Here is a 14,247-nt window from a genome sequence, read left to right as displayed (position 1 = left end):
CTTGGACCAGGCGAAATGTGGGAGATATGGGAGAAGTAGGAGTGGATGGCGACGCCGACGATGGCAGGTTGAAGGCTTGTGCGCGGCGGAAAGATGATTGTTGGTGGCATTGGAGCTCGCGATGTTGCTAGCGATTTGGGAAGAAGATGATGTTGTTGGATGTTGGTGGTGATTTTCCCCTTTGGCTATGGAAGAAGGTTGAACGACGTCGCTTGCAACGCGAAGAAGGAGCTCTGGGTGGTCTATGTGGCAGCTGCAGCGGCATTGACAGTGAAGGACGATGAAGGATGGCTCGCGCAGGAGGATGCTCGCGCTCTGAACTCGCGGTAACTTAGGGGTTGCTTGCGCGATCTAATGATGGAGGTTGTAAAGGCTCGCGACGACGGTGAGTGGTTGCTCATGGTGGTGGTCCAATGTGAGCTTGAAGGATTCTTGGTGTTGATGGCAGCTTTTTGGCAATGGCGGCCTTCAACATGGCTAACGGTAGAGGAGGATTAGGATTTCTATTTGGAGAATGTAAGTGTTTCTAGGTTGGTGACATTTAAAAAAAAAAGCAATGTGTCACACATGTACAAGGGAAGCTGGCAACCCACGTGGGCTCACCATTTGCCACATCAAAGAAAACTTAACGCCGTTCAATTTTAAGGACTAAACATAAGAGTTTCAAAACTAAGAAGACTAAAATGAACAAACGTTTCGTAGAGGGACGAAAATCAAAATCGCTTGATCATTTAGAGACTAAAAAAATATTTAAACCTTAATTTTATTTGTTTTAACCGTAACAATTGAAAAAAAAATTAGTTGTAAAGATTGTGAAAAAATAAACTAAAAAATAAAATGAAAAATAATTTCTAACTTAATTGTTTTATTATTTACATTGAGATAATCATTGATAAAAAGTTTTATATTAATTTTATTATTGGTGAATTTATAACATTAAATTAAAAAACACGAGTACAACTTAAATAAGAAGTATCACGAATTCATTTACTGTGATTCAATTTCTAATAAATTTTATTTCCTTTGGATCTTCTTTCTTAAATTTCTGGATCCATCCTGGGTGTTACTATTTATTCTTTTGACAAAATTCTTATAAACTCTGTCCAAAAAATAATTTTAACCAACATCATTTGAATTACATCATTAAATAATATTTTTGAATTATTATATATGTTTAAATTTTATGTTTACTGATTTAAATAAAATTAATTAATTTTAATTTTTTATTTAAACAAAATATTTAATATTCAATATGGTTAAATTTGCTAAAAATTCTGAATTTCTTATCATTAATTTTTATTAAAACATGTATAAATTTTAATAATTAGAGACATTAGGAACATAAAACATTAACGGGTGTTGCTCCCTTCACCACCCCAAGTGCTTCTGCACCTTCTCACTATTTTTTTTTATTCCAAAAATACTCTACACCTCTCCACTATTTTCTTTTATTCCAAAAATACTCTACACTTGTGATATATTGCAAAATATAAATAATATTAATAGTAAATATATTATTATTATTATTATTATTATATACTAACTTTATAATGACGAAAGAACTAAATAAATTCAGAATCTTTAACAAATAATTTTTCTTTTATATTTTAAGTATTTAATAATATTTTTATATTATTTATCTAATAAATTAAATACTTTATTCAAGTTATTTGAATCAAACATGTCGGTAAGTTAAAACATAATATAATGTTAAAAATTATAGATATTAAATGTAAAAAAAACACATATATATAAACATTTTTCTAGAAATTTAGAACAAAATTTTACCATTTATTAAGTAATTTGAAGGAAAAAAAATATATTGAACAGTGAAAATAAGATTGAATCAAACTTAATTTAAGGGAAAGTGTAAATAAAATTTTGTAATATATGTGTAGAGTATTTTTGAAATAAAAGAGAATAGTGGAGAGATGCAGGAACACTTAGGGTGGTGGAAGGAGCAACACCCAACATTAACCATTATCCATGCATATCCCAATCAAAGACGCACTTAGACCATGAGTGTTTCATCCTACACATTCAACATCACATTTAAAATTAAATAAAATAATTATTAAAATTAAATAAAACACAATATTTTAAAAAGATTTTTAATCAGATAATATCCGTTTCTAATATTATCGGATTTCTATATCCCATTAACAAATTTTAAATTTGTTTTCTATTTAAATTTTAATAATTATTTAATTTAATTTAATATTTTAATGTAATATAATATATTTAAATATTTTTAATGTGATTTTAAATACTATTTTTATTTTTATTATTATTACTTTTATTTTAGTTATTTTATTTTACATTTTTAATAAAATTATTATAAAATATAAATCATATTTTAATAATTATTAAATTATAAAAATATAATAAATAATATTATTATTTTTTAATTAATTAAATATTTATTAAATTTTAAATAAAAAACTATTAGCATATTTTACGCTATCCAATAAACAAGTTTTTTAAAATTTTTGTTTTTGTTTAAAATTTAATAACTGGTTAATTTATTGTAATATTCTAATATAATCAAATTTTATATTATTGTTATTATTATTTTATTTTTTATTTTTTATTTTTATCATTATTACTTTTATTTTAGTTATTTGATTTTTATTTTTTTAATATAACTATTATTTTAATATAAATCATATTTTAATAATTATTAAAATATAAAATTATATTAAATAATATTTAAATTTTAAATTAAATTAGATTATTATTAAGGTGGTGCAAATGACTTTAATAAGAAAGAGAATAAAATAAAAATATATTTATTAAAAAATAAAATTTTTAGAAAAGTTGGAGGTGCAAGTTAAAATGTTAAAAGGTTAAAAATATAATTTTTAGAATGTAAGATGAGATGTTGGAGGTGTAGGATGAAACACTCTTAGACCATTTATTTTGTGGGCTTTCGTATGCTAATAAGTTTTGGGCCTTGCTATTTTGAACTCCATATTTTTACTTCTCACTCCTCAATTTTATCTTACTTTTTCTTTGAATTTCCCATTTGTTCATCTCTCTTCTCTTCTGTCTCACTTTCTTATTCTTTACAAGACATTATCTTCTTTTTCTTTTTTTCTTTTCTCCCACTTTGTTATGCCTTTATGTTTTCTCTGTGAACTATGAAAAATATGTCAAAAAGGAAGTCATAGTACTATGTAATAATATTTGAAATTTTATATATGTACGGTATGAAATATACCTATTAGAGTTAATGGTCATTTATGAACAATTAACAGATATTAATGGGTCAGATTGTCTTATGTTTTACAAATATACGGTATTAATAATTGATTATTGATTATCTAAAAATACACAGCGTTAATGATTAATCAATGTGTTTGGATGTCACAAGCCTTATAAATATACTATTGATGTGGAAATAGAATAATTTTGATCTATCATAATAAAATATAGAGCTCTTTCTGAAACATATCTTACTTGAGCGTCAGAGTGTCTTCTGCAGGTCAACAATCCATTGGTGTGAAGTACGTTCTTGAAGAGGATTGGACGATCGAAACATAAAGCAGAGAAAGGGAGAACGAGCGACTCTCATACCAATTCAACCAAAACACTTATGTACTGTATGAAATATATTGATCGGAGTTAATTGTCATTTATGGGCAGTTAGCAGGTATTAATGGTTCAAATTGTCTTAGCTTTACAAATATACTATATTAATAATTGATTTTTGGGTTTAATTGCCTAAAAATATAGCGCATTAATAGTTAATCAATGTGCTTGACTGCCACAAGTCCCCTATGAATATACGATTGATGTGCAAGTAAAATAACATTGATCTATCCTAATAAAATATAGATCTTTTTCTGAAACATAACCGACTTGAGTGTCAGAGTAAGATGATTGAATGATCGAAACATAAAGTAGAGCAATGAATCAGCCATCAGACTAATTCAACCGAAACAATATCCAAAATAATATTTAATTACATATATATTTATTTATCTATTGTTGTATTTTCATTTCGCAACCTTTTAAATTAAATATTGACTCATTCATTTCACACATATAATTAATTCAACAAAATATTATTTAAATAATCATTAATAAAGTCTCATTCAGTTCATCATTTATCTAAATTAAATCTACCAACTAAATAAAGAACCTACAAAAATACATACTCGGTAAAAAAAAATCAAATCACTTTTTCTCTATTACATCATCCTTGTGTCATGAGTTACATATAAAAAGTGTTCATAGTATCTAATTATTTAGTCATAATTACCTTGTATTAACAACTAAAACATATAGTCTCTAATTCCTTTTTCTTCCAATAGCTTACATAAATTGTGACATAAGTATTTCATATAGTGCACCAATCATTCCACCACGAACTTCAAAGGGAAAACTCTTAATTTCTCATTCATATCCTAACTCACAAAATGACCATTTTTATCTTGCTGAACTTTTCTCTATAATCTTATTTCTGTTATTCAATAAAAGACCAAATCTTAAAAACGAGCAATCTAAAGTGAGTATCACCTCCTTTCACCCATAAAAACAAAGTCTCTCTAAAATAAGAATATCACTCTTTCTTAATAAAATAAAAATAACAAATATCTCGAGTAATATAATAGATCGAATAAATAAAAAATATTATTAAAATATATTTTAAATCATAATTATTATATCATATTAAAAAGTAATCCTAAACTCACAAAACCAATTGTAAAATAAAATTTATATTCATATATATATATATATATATATATATATATATATATATATATATATATATATATATATATATATATATATATATATATATATATATATATATATATATATATATATATATATACTTTAAACTATCTTTATCTATAGACTTTCTTCCTGTTATTAAAGTTTTAAGCGAACCTAAAAGTTACCCAAAATTGGTTGTTCGCGGCGAGTAAGAGATGTCTGCACCCCAACACTGCTACACCACAACTTCACGTGTGCCTTCTCCTTGTACTTATCATGTTTTCTCGTTGTTATAGTCAATTAAAAAAAAAGTGATTTATTAAAATTCGCAGTACTTTGTTTTCATATAAGACAAAGACAACAGATGTAAATACGAGTTTAAATTTTAATATAATGCAAAGATTTTAATGGACATTTTTATTAAACAATTGTGCATTCAACTCATCTAAACTTTCTGTTAAAAATAACTTAACATCAAGTTCAAAAAAAAAAAAAAAACATGTGTGGTTTTGGAAAAAGACGACACCCGTTTCCTACAAACCAACCATGTGTGGTTTGTCTATTACATAGTTATGAAAAAATAAAGCAGTTCATATTGAGAAGATGGTCCACGGTGGGGAATACGGCAAAACATTATTAGTATTTATAAATATGTTTAAGTTGATTGGCAGCTGGTGGTTGGCATGATTGAAGCGACCAATGATGCAGTGGTTAAAAAAGGGCAACGAGATTTTATGCCAGTTATGAAATATTAATAACATATTCAGCTGTTTCTGTTCATAATCATCATCAATGTTGATCTCAGAAATTCCTACACAGACAAATTAAGGAGTAAACATCGGAAGAGATAAGAAAGATGAATGGGCACATGAAATTAGGTTCATTCCAACCAGCCACGTGTTTTCGGAATTAAACAGCACATTATTTATGGACATCTCCTGATTTTTCAAATATATATATCTTCTTTGTACGTATTATTATGTTATGGTTTGTTCTCGTGGTAGTTTTCAAAAACACCATGTGATGCTTGGCTGTCTCTATAAACTGTACGTCTATTTCTTCCTTCACACGTTGTCGTGGTTTATAGCTTATAACCGGTTACTTTCCTTCCTTGTTTCTTCTTCTTCAAATGCAGATACTACATTTATCTTTATACCCTTTACTTCCTATTTTTAATAAACCTTCACTTTTACTTCTATATGTATTTTTTTTACTTATTAGCTAATTTTAACATTGTTAATATAAGTGTTAACTTTTATACAATGTCAAAAACAAATTCTACATGCTATTCAATTCCTATGGATGTTAAACAATTGTAAATGTTTATGTTATATGTAAAACATTAATTTAAATCTTAAACTTATTTATTAAAATACACAAGTCATTTATTCCACTAATATTTTTTAAGCTATTTACACCAATTAAATTGTTTTAGAGTATCAAATTTTCATTCTCTACAACTCTATTTTATATCATCATGATAAAGTACATAAAAATACATTATTTTGTTCATTAATATTATTATAATAATTCTAAAGTCAAATTTATATTATACAAACTAAAAGTCAATTTGTGTTAATAAAGTTGGTTTATTTTGACATACGTACCATATACCCCTACGATTTATTAAGAGGGACATAGTGAGGTGGATGGACGAACGATCTCAAACCCCTTATAATCTTAAGTACAATCTCTAATCAAGTTTACTGGTAAACATTACTTATTGCTAAACATTACTTACTGCTAATTACATATCGAAACCTAAAAATATAAGTAGAAGTAGGTGATTGCATTTATTGCGAATTTTTAAGATTTTACTGTAATTTTTACTTGATTAGAATACTGACTTGAACGTAGGAGTGCATTTGACAAGTACTCACAGTATTTATCCTAATATACTCGTGTTGTCTTGTGTGTACTTGATCCAACTCTTCTATATCAACTTTGAGTGTCATGTTATAAAGGAAATATGTCTTGATTTATTTACCTTAAATTATATATTTTATGATTTGAATGATATTTATTCGCTTGAGTTTTTATTATTATTTGTGCGATATTGAATCACATATACATCATTATTACAAATACCATTTAAATCTCATTTAAACAATTTGTCATCATTTAAATGATATCATGATATAAACAAAATTTTCAAAAAATAATTATACAATTTATATTTCTAACACTTCATATTATAATATATTCTCATAAGGTTAAATATTTAAACTTAAGAGAAAGTGAGTTTAGTGAGATAAAATTATAATAAAAAAAAATTAACCGTGTATATTGTATTTATAAACTTACATTTTTTTTCTTTGCCTTTAGTTAGATATCGGATCGGATCCTGCTCAAATTGCTTTTTCCAAAAAAAAAATTATGTTTTTAAACGATTAACGTTTAATAAGTAAACACAATTTATGTTTAAAAGGACATATACTATGAAACATATGATATAATGATATTTAATGAAAAGAAACTAAAAGTAAAATCAGAATTAGCAATCATAAAATTCGTATTGTTGTTAGACTCGGCACATCATGTGTAGTTTGATGTTGAATTCATAAATTATACCATCTCATTATGTTAATAATATTAACAATGACAATAATACTATTAATAATAATAATAATAATAATAATAATAATAATAATAATAATAATAGTAAAAAAAGTGTAAAAATTGACAAACGTAGAAAGAAAAGTATAAAGGCAACAGCTGGCTAACGCTGGAATGATAGTTCCTTTAGACTTTCTACTTCTCTTACTCGTTCTTCCCTCACTAGGCCACACCAAAAGAACACGCAATCCCGACAGTTTAAGAAACAAACCGAGTTTTTTTTTTAAATACCATTTTAATTTTTTTTAGTAGATATTTAGTTTAAAATATATGTTAAAATCATCTCTAAAAAATATGGATGAGTTAAGTTTATTCCTAAAAGTACCCATTGCATAATAATTGAAATTGCCTCTATTATAATTGTTGATTATTTTTAGGATTCCTTTCCATCAACTAAATTCATTTCAAAAAAAATTAACCTTATACTCGATTGGTTTAAAATGAAATTCAAGTTTTTTTTTATAGCCATGCTTTATTAGATACGATGATAATACAACAGCATGTGATATGCTCTGCAGGTTTATATATTAAATTCACTTTATACTTAACATGATTTAGTAAGATTTGTAAGAATTTACTTTTGTTCTTTGCTATAAGTATGTAACATTAATTTATAAGTGATGATTTATGTTTAAGTTTTAATTTGTTTGTTGATATGTCCAATGTATGTGTTTTATAGTTGGATAGATACTAAGTAGATTTTCGGGCCTTGAGTGAATGGATTGAAAAATAGTAAAATAAAAACATGAAAATTTAATGAGAGAGCAATTTATTTTGTACGTAATCTTGTACCATTTTTCAATATGAAATTTTATTTGTTTTATGGTAGTAATTTATGTAATAAGTAATTTGTAAATAAAAAAATTATTTTTAAACAATAAGAGTAATGATTTACAAATTAAGACATTATCACCACTAGTAAAAAAAATTGAAACCAATAATTTTAAGTATAAACTAATATGAATGGAACAAGATATAGTTAACAATATTAGTAAATATGAGAGAGAGATAAGATGACGAGGTTTTGTTATTTTCTTCAAGTTTTTTACTACTCTCTTATGTTCTTATGCATATAAAAAAGTTTTAACTAGAAAAGTCCAATAAATATATAAGTTGCACTCCAAGACTTAGGCCTTGTTCACTTGAATGGATTTGGGGGAGACTAATTGAGGGGATTTGAAGGTAAATTTTTTTGTTGTTTATTTGAGTGAATTTGGAGGTAAATGAGAGTGGATTTGGAAGTAAATTTTTTTAATCTGTTACATCAATCAAATCCTACACTAATTATCACAAACTTTACTTCCAAATTCACTCTTACTTATCTCAAAATCCACTCAAATAAACAAAAAAAAAATTAACTCTCAAATTTCCTCAATCACTCTCCCCAAAATCCATTCAAGTGAACAAAACCTTAAGGAGGTTACTCGAGACTTCCCAATACTCTCTTTTTAAAAGTGTTTTACAAGTCTAAATCAAAAGCAATTACCAAGATGAGTTATAAGTTTTGTTATATTGTTAGATTTCAATAAATATAAAATTCGCACTCTAATACTTGAGACAAACTATGCAAGATTTCTCAATATATGTTTGTACCGGTTTGTTGTTGATTTAAACTTGCTTTTTGGGACATAAATGAAGTGATGATCTTACTTTTGGATTGAAACTTAAATTTGTACATATAGATGGTATAACTTGCTCATTTGGTCAAACAATGATATATTTTGTAGTTGTTGGTTCATATCTTCCTCAAACAAAAATTGAGATCTAGAATAAAGTTTTTGTTCAAGTAATAAATTATCACTCAATTAAGCTCAAGTGAGATTTAAAACTTGTTTTAGTTTATTTAATTATTATTAAGATCTCGTGATTTAAAACTTGTTTTAGTTTATTTAATTGCTATTAAAATCTTGTGATAGTAGCAATGACATTATTTTGTCATAATCTTGCATAATTGTGTGAGAATGTAATCGTGGATATAGGTAATAATCTATCTTGATTTAAGCATATTAAGTATCGAGTCATTCAATAAATATTGTATCTTATATAGGTTAGATGTTAGTTTCATATAACTTTTTTGAAAGTCCTCAAGTTGTAAATTAGTGATTAACAAATATGTTTAATATAATTATAGACTAGGTAAGTATGACATTCTTTTTTTAAACCAAGAAAAATGTATATTTTTATCATTTTTATGCAAGTTTACATTATGTTTATTGTTTATGTTATGATTGTAATAATTGTGTGACATGTTGATGATTATGATGTTGAGTTAGAAATAAACTCATTTACTAAAATGGCATTAAAGTCTCTCTCAACAAAGTTTGTTGGGTCTATTAGGTGTCAGTTTATTATATTATTGTTATATATAATCTATAAATATGTAATTTCATGCATGCATGAGATGTCATTTATTTGAAATCATATATTAATTAAACTTATTTACGTAAATTATAAATACAAAACATTATATTTGTATAAAATCATTTAGTTTCTCATTTATATTCAATGTTTTTTTTAAATATACTAAAATATAAATCATTATATAATCTGTTATTGTTATTCAATCTTAATAAAAGTTAATAAAGATAATCATGAAAATATAAAATTATAATGTAACATTTGATAAATAAAATTCACTTCTTATAAAAATATAACTGACCATATAACGTTTAGTAAAGATTACATTAGTATAATTTAATATCTTTCCTTCACATACACATATATATAGATATATATAATTGTCATATATATTGAATACATGAAATTGAATTTATATTGAAATAATGGGAAAAAACTTAAAATGCATAATATGCCATTTTTTTAGTAATAAGTAAGGACAAGCTTCTATTTTTAAGAATCTTAATGGAGATTATTTTGTCTTATAGCAACCATAACATATAAAAGGGTTTTGATTCTGAACTTCTCACAGCCCATATAAACTTATCCAATCTATACCCTAAAAAATAGACTTTAATGAAGCTTTAAACAATGACTTACCAGCTGTCTATTTTGTTATTGAGTGCATTTCTTTTACCACCATTAACTTTACAAATGCCACAACCGACACCCACCAAACTCTTTAAGAATCAAGTTTTCATCGAATAAAAGAAAAAAGATAAAGTGGTGCTCACTGTGATCCTTAACATATTTCAACAACTATCTTAGATATATGCATCACTGGTTCTTCGTATCAATCAAACTTCGTGTCTTCTTTTTTTCGGAGAATAACGAAACTTAACTTCTCACAAACTTTAAACTTTGGTATTGAACATTTACATTAACAAAACATAAAGTTAAACTTACATAAGGTACTTTAGATTTATATCCCACTCAAAACCTTTAAGTAAAAATGAAATGTGATCGATATTATTATATAATGTTATAAAAAGAAATAAAATGTTATTATATGTGATCCTGTTCTGGTTCTAAATTTAAATACTCAATAGTCACAATAAAAATATAAAAAAATGTGAAATAATTAAATACTTAATAATCACAATAAAAATATAAAAAAAATGTGAAATAAGACAAAAAAAAAAAATAAAACCACCATAATCTAACCTAATATAAATACATATAATATGATTCAAAAATAAAATCTAAAACTCAAATAAAAAATAAATAAAACTAAAATTACAAACAAAGACTCTTGCTTAGCGAGACTCACTCATTTAACAAAGAGAAACTGACTGTAAGGACCGTGATTTTAGGAGTGGTGGGGACACTACTTCTTTGTTTGGAGTGGAATTATTGAGGGAAGGAGAAAAGGAAAGGGGGGCATTTTACGAGGGAGGCTTGGCAGAAAGGGGGCTCTCATTTTTGGCATGTGAGAGAGAGAGAGCCGTGAAGGTGAGGCAGCAGCAAAAGGGAAGGGAGCCTTCCTCCCTCCATTTTTCCAGCCGTCCAGCCGTACAAAGAGCACCGTGGAAGTTGCACCAAATTCAGAAGGGCTGAGAGGAGGAGCTGGGATGTACATCTGGTGAGAGGGGAGTCCTTGCAGGGAGAAGAAGTGAAGAACTCTTAAAGATTGGAAGAAGATCAAACTCTCTAGAAGTGATTCGAGGAGGTCTTCAAGAGGTAAGGGGAGCTAGATCTTTTGTTTGATTGTTGATATATACTATGTTTAATGCAGATCTGGGGAGTTTGGGATGAAAAATTGGGGTTTTCTGGGTTCTGGAAAACATGGTGCGATTTCTGCAGAATTTTGCAGAAACGCGCGTACGTCCAATTTGGTGAGTGAATATGGGACGTTCGTCCCATTCGCTAAAGAAGGTTCGGTTTTGTGGTTAGCGAACGTCAGCGTTCGTCCAAAATGGCTCGTCGGCCAAAATATGTTGAGCGTTCGGTCTTGGCTAGATTTTAATAGTGAGCGTTCGGTATTTAAGTGTTTCGTTGAGCGTTCGTCCTTAAGTGTTTTCGTTGAGCGTTCATCCTTAAGTGTTTCGTTGAGCGTTCGTCCTTAAGTAGTTATGTGAGCGTTCGTCCTTGGTTTGGTGAGCGTTCGTTCTTGGCTTTGGTGAGCGTTCGTTCTTGGCTTTGTGAGCGTTCGTCCTTGGCTTTGTGAGCGTTCGTCCTTGTATTTGTGAGCGTTCGTCCTTGGTTATGTGAGCGTTCGTCCAAACAGTGTGATATTGAGCGTTCGTCCAAACACTGTTATATTGAGCGTTCGTCCAAACAGTGATATAGTGACCGTTCGACCAAACAGTGATATAGTGAGCGTTCGTCCAAATAGTGATATAGTGAGCGTTCGTTCAAACAGTGATATAGTGAGCGTTCGTCCAAACAGTGATATAGTGAGCGTTCGTTCAAACAGTGAGATAGCGAGTGTTCAACCTTGATAATAATTATTCTAAGTTAGTGATCGTTCATTCCAACAGTATTCATTTTGAGTGAGGTGTTCGGTTTAAGCGTTCGGCCTTTATTTGATATTATAAGTTATGAATCTTGAGCGTTCGGTCCTAATTGGATAAATCTTAAGTTGAAATCTCTGAACGTTCGGTCTTATTAGCGATTAATGACGTTCGTCCAAAGAGTGTTAGCGTTCGTTCAGATAAAGTCCGTCCAGAAGTATTGTCAAAATGGTTTAGATGACGTTCGTCCAATGAATTATGGTGACGTTCGGCCAAGTGGTGTTCGGCCTAGTGTTTGAAAAGGGCGCTCGTCTAGTGACGTTCGTTCCACAAGTGTTTTGATGAATAGTGTTCGGATGAATAGTGTATGGATGAATAGTGTTTTGATGAATAGTATTCGAATGAATAGTATTAGGTTCGAAGTTGATTTTTCACTAGAATTGAATTATGTGTATAAATGTTTGCAATGTATATTGTAATGTGAATCATGTGAAAGTATGTGAATGCATGGTAGATGCTAAATTACTGAGATAATATGATAGATTATTGTGATCATCTGATGTAAATGTTGAAATTTGAGAATTTTGTGTGGAATATATGTGGTGATGTGAGCTATGAGAAAATATGAGAATGTATGAAATATGATGAATTATTGTGATTATATGATGGGAATGATGAATTTGAGTATGATTCGGAAATCTCAAGGAGAGATGGATGAAAGTGGTTATGGGGAATATCGTGGTTGTTTCTGTATAATTGTAGGGGCTTCGAAATGGTATGTCTATCCCTACACTCAAAGCATTATTCACACTCAAGTAGAGAAGAATAATGTCAGTGGTGAGAGTAGAGGGAGATCCTCGTCTATAGTCTTTGAATTTAGACATAGGCAGCTTGGGGGATTTATATTGCTAGCGTTGGAGAAAGACCAGCAGAGCTAGCAAGTGTAGAGACGACCAATAGTTCGACAATTATACAAAATCCGGATGAGTCGTGTGAGTATGTAGATTGTGGTTTAATAAGCATGCCTAAGTATTTCTGTATTTAAATCTATGTATGATGACGTGAATTAACTGTACTAGGAGATAACATGCTTTTTATATCTAGCTCACCCTTGCATTGTTTTGTTATGTGCTGTTTGGGTATGTTTCTTTGGCGATGATCATCCACTTGGATGGGAGCAGACGTTGTTGAAGAGGTTTCCCTTGAAGCAAGAGCTGGAGGTTGCTGATGTTGCGGAGTAGTCTTCGTAGAGCTTCCTGATTAAACACTTGTAGTGTTTAATCCTTTCAACTGTTCAAGTTTAAATTTTCAGTTTCTGTTGATCCTGAATGACTGTAATTTCATACATGTCGTATTCTGACTGTTCTCTATATTTGAATGATGACGTCTTTATTATGTAATATTTGTTATTATATAATCGGGATGTTACACTGACTGGTCCAATGATTTAACATTATATAAAATTATAAATTATTCTTATGATGTTAATGTTCTTCAAATTCTGTCTTTTATAAAATATTATAAAATTTTAAAAAAATGTATTTTAATTTTAGACCTTCTCATTAATCCTTTAAATTATAAATGTTTTTCTTGGTATTCTTTTCAAAAAATAGTCTTCTATCAATATTCTAACAAAAAAAATAAAAATTCAATCCTATACAATGTTATGTAATTTTAGTGTGATAAAAAAAAATTTATTTTATATAACTTACCATTTTATGGGCTTAATTGTTTTTTTTAGTACCATAATACTGCATTTTGATTTCCTAAAATCTCATAAATTTTGTGTTTATTATTAACATTTAATAACAAAAATTAATATAATTTTCAACAATTTTTATCAATGTGATGTGTAACATATATATACTATATACGACTTAATTTATTTCTTCTGGTGATATGAAAAATACAAAAGGTGTAATCAAAGACATGTTAACTTATATGTGTTAATAATATAAGTAGCCATGTCATAGTCAAGTTTTACATTATTATTTATTATATAACTTCTCTAACATATATGAGTTGTTAAAGTTAACAAACATATTTGAATGACACTATA

The sequence above is a fragment of the Vigna angularis genome, chromosome 4 (genome assembly GCF_016808095.1).
Source record: "Vigna angularis cultivar LongXiaoDou No.4 chromosome 4, ASM1680809v1, whole genome shotgun sequence".
NCBI classification, from domain to species: domain Eukaryota; kingdom Viridiplantae; phylum Streptophyta; class Magnoliopsida; order Fabales; family Fabaceae; genus Vigna; species Vigna angularis.
The sequence above is the reverse complement of the archived record's forward strand: the minus strand, read 5'-3'. Positions refer to the sequence as shown.